This window comes from Sciurus carolinensis, chromosome X (assembly GCF_902686445.1).
Source record: "Sciurus carolinensis chromosome X, mSciCar1.2, whole genome shotgun sequence".
Lineage (NCBI taxonomy): Eukaryota > Metazoa > Chordata > Mammalia > Rodentia > Sciuridae > Sciurus > Sciurus carolinensis.
Genome location: NC_062232.1, coordinates 125,428,762 through 125,432,901, shown reverse-complemented (window position 1 = coordinate 125,432,901; position 4,140 = coordinate 125,428,762). Strand labels below are relative to the sequence as shown.

Genomic DNA, 4,140 nt, shown 5'->3' with positions numbered 1-4,140 from the left:
AGTGAAGATGGTAAGGCATTTGACTGAGAGAAACAAATTCTCTCACAGAAAAGAATTTTTGGTGGCGAAATTAACTTTAAGTAGGTTTAACATAGAGATTGTGTGTATTAGCCCTAACAATTGATATTTCTGTATTCTTATCTAACATTATCGATGGCTATACAATAAATATTTCACATTTTTTCTGTATCCTGGAAAATAAGTGGTATACATTTCTCTGGTTCCCTAAGGGAATAATGGTTGATAAGTTTTCCAAAAATTCTAACCATTTATTTATGGACCACCCATGCAAGGGTAGCTTCTTCATGGGCCTTCCAAGTCTAAATCCCATTCTAGAAATTCAGGTCCCTATTTATAAGTCCATAAAGACACATGTTCCTGAAGGTCCTATTGCTTCCCTCCAATCTACCCACCTGCAACACCTTTCCTTTCCCCATTCACATTTCAGGCGGCATCTGAAATGATGGATTGTGTTCCCTTTATGATATTCCTACATCCTGGCCTTTATCTCCAATTACCTAGAAGAAACCTTTTTACATATACCCCCAATTAGGCAGGCATCAGACAGCAATGGGGACTGAGTCCTCGGTTATAGATTATCAGGTAACCACATTGAAGGCAGGGGACAGTAGTGAAAAAGACTACCTTAGGCTATCATAAGTCAATTGGTATTGCTATCAGCTCAGCACAGATTTAGGTTCCCTATTGCACAGCATTCAGGGTATCATAGTTTTCCAGAAGGGCAGGGTATAGCTCTAGGCTTAACTTACTCAGCCTAGCAGGGTGGCATAGAGCTGGGAGTCTGTGATCTCACAAGCTTCCCCATCTAGAGTTTTAAGAGTGGCTACATCTTTCTCTAGAAGAACTTGGAGGGACTCAGGACTTAAATTAGTCCATCTGATACCCTCCCATCTAGATGTTTTAGCTGACTAGTGTTTGGGAGTTGGAAAGATGGTTCATGTCTGAATCTATCTGAAAGTTGACAGATAGTTATTGAGAGAGACTAGGGGTGGGGTAGTAGTCTTTAGGCACCTCAGCACCTGATCCAGGTGGCCCTCTAGGAAGAAGACAGCATCCACATAGAACCTTTGGAGGCAGTCCTTCTTGAGAAACTGTTAGGTGAATTGGGTGACCAACTGCTCCTTCTCCTCTGGGGAAGTGTAGGTAAACATATGGACATAGGAGAAAAGGAGCATCCTCAGGTAACTCATCTGGCCCAAGTAAAGAGCAAAACTAGCCTAAGTGGAGAGTTTCTAGGTGCAGTGCATTTCCACTTCCTGGATGAAGTCCAGGTCCAACATTTCCAGCACCTTCCCAGTATTGCAGGTGGGTTCTGCAAAAATTTTCAGCTTTCTACAACAGAGATACAATAAAGCATTTTTCTGCTTGACCCAAAAAAAGAGGAAGGCTTGGAATTTATCCAGGGCACATTCTTTGAGGCAGAGGCAAGGTAGCTGCCTTCCTATCATCTTTAGACCATGTTTCACTGTATGCCTCTTATTCATGTTCTCTCATGCCAAAGTTCCAGACCACACACACCAGAAGTTCTGAGAAACATTCCATAAATACAGCATCTGCAGTTTCTACCTCCTGAGGTGAACCTTCTGTACATACAGTATATCAAGCCCATCCAAAACAACTCCTGTTGTCTCCAGGCATGGCTTCTTCATCAGGGCCCACAGAGGGAGGCAAGTGAAGGGTCAGGCCAGCACCATTTTCTTCAGGTCTTCAGTGTGCCCCATGGTGAGAGTTCTGTGAACAGTGGTGGGAAGAGCTCTGTGCACAGATCCTCCACAGCCAGGATGACTGAGAGCTTATCCCACAGCAGGTTCTGCCCTGTAAGATCAGTAGTGTGGGTAGTGCCAGGATGCTCACCTTATGAGTCTGAAAGGAGAAGGATCTGAATCTGGACAGGGTTGGCAGGGAACTCTGAGCTTTAGCAGGCCAGTCAGTGACTCCTGGATCCAGGATTGTGAGTCAGCTGACATTAGTTGAACACAAATCTGCTAAACATGGACTGCATTTGCTCATTCACCTGCAACTCAATCCTAAGAAGTGGGTACCATTATTTTCTCCACCTGATCAGTGACAAAACCAAGGATGGTTAAGTCTCCCAAAGTCGTGCAACAGAAAAATAGGGGTGCTGGGGCTTGAGATCCACTGACTCCAAACCCTGTATTTCTTTAAAATTTTTTGTAGTTGTAGATGGACAGGATGCCTTTATTTTGCATGTTTATTTTTATGCAAAACTAAAGATCAAACCCAGGCCCTCACACTTGCTAGACAAATACTCTGCCACTGAGCTACAGCCCCTGCTCAAACCCTGACATATTTACCACTATATTAACTTCTTCTTGCCTCCATGTTTCTCATGTATATAATGCACAGGGTAGACTTGAAACCCTGGTAAAGTTGAGGAAATGATTTACTTGGAAACAAAAGTACAAAACTCTGTGCCAATAGGCACAGATATCTAGAAACTAATTAGGGAACAAACTAACTCAATGCATGCCACATCCAGGTAACCAGATGTTTGCTATTTGGGTTCTGTTCTGAGAGTGGCAAAGGAAGAAGAAAATAATTTATTGTTTGGTAACTTTGATGGCAAAATTTACAGAGTATTAGTTAAAAAGTACTTCGCAGTGGTTGGGTCTGGCAATTATCAGTAAAGGAACACTTAAAAAAGGTTCTCTTTGGGTAGATAAAACTCGTTGTCTGAAAACATATTGAAGAACACCATGACCAATGTAATTCTACAACATATACAATCAGAAAAATGAGAAATTATACCCCATTTATTTATGATATATCAAAGTGCATAAATGCATTCTGCTATCATGTATAAGTAATTAGAACAAATAAAAAAATTAAAAAGAACAATTTTAACTATTTACAATTTAACTCCAAGCAATAATGACTGGAACAAAGAGAAAAGAGTAAGGTTGCTGTTTATAACCTAATTTTGTAAACTATTTCATGGGAGCAGAGGGGTATAGAGGGTCTTTTTTATTTCTTTGGAAGAAAGAAGGCCAAATAATTGGCTCTGAGATGAAAATTTGCAAAAATAATTAGGAAGGGAATTTTTGCCTCAGGTTCACTTTCCAATATCAGGGTGTTTCAGCGAAAGCCACTGAAAGACATAACCATGAATTTAAGCAAAAGTATCAGATTTTAAATATGGGAAAAATCATTGGGTAGAAGAATGAGAAAATCTGGGATTTAATGCAGTTTCTGCTATTTACATCTAGAGAACATCAGCCAGCTACCTCTTCTGTCTCAGTTTTCCTGTGGGAAACACGAAGAGTTGGACAGAATTATCTCCATGGATCAATCCATCTTGAGTCGGCTCGTCTTCATTGCAACCTCTTTCTAGGGAGAAACTTTCTGGGACTTATTTAAGAGATTCTTCCCAGTGCCCAGATATGAAAGTACCAAGTAGTTCCTTGTTGGGAAGAAGTATATTGTTTGACTGTTTAATGGGGTCACAAACACATGTTTTCAACAAAACAAGAGCTTGCTCTCACCCAGTGCAAACAATTCCTATCACGGACAGAGACTATTGCATTATCAACATCAGTAGTATATTTGGGTATCAGCATTAGTCACTCAAGCTGAGCTTAACTGACTCTTCTTTCAATTCCCTATCTCTTCTGATTTTCACTTTCTGGTTTGTTGTCTTCCCATTGTTCTTTTTCACAGTGTGGGAGCTGCTTCTGATTCTATTTGTTGCCATAGGAATCGACTTTCATGTTGGTATGTAAGTGCCACTGACTCACCTGCTGCTGAGGAAAAGCTACAGGGACATCTGCTCCTTCCAAAGACACCGGAGCTCCAGACAGCATCTCTTCAGTGTAAGGAAAGGTAACCATGTATGATTTGCATTTTTAATTACATTCTTGAAAATGCAGGCCATCCATTTTCTTCATGGTCCCAAAAGTATATATTTCATTGAGGTATGTAGATGAGTGATTCTCATGTTTTTTGTTAAGTAGCAAAACTAAGGCATAAAGGCAACACATAGCTTCACCAAGTTTCCATAGAAAGTTATGGCACTACTGAAGTTCAGACCCAAACTCTTTAGCTCAGTTCCCTTTCCTTCCATTTGACTACTATGTCTGATCCTAGGGCACTTAACAATAA

At 40.6% G+C, this 4,140-nt stretch overlaps 1 pseudogene; it reads right to left on the bottom strand.

Annotated features, from left to right (window-relative positions):
* Positions 1–770: 770 nt before the first annotated feature.
* On the bottom strand, positions 771–1,742 carry LOC124971684 (melanoma antigen preferentially expressed in tumors-like; annotated as a pseudogene).
* Positions 1,743–4,140: the final 2,398 nt, after the last annotated feature.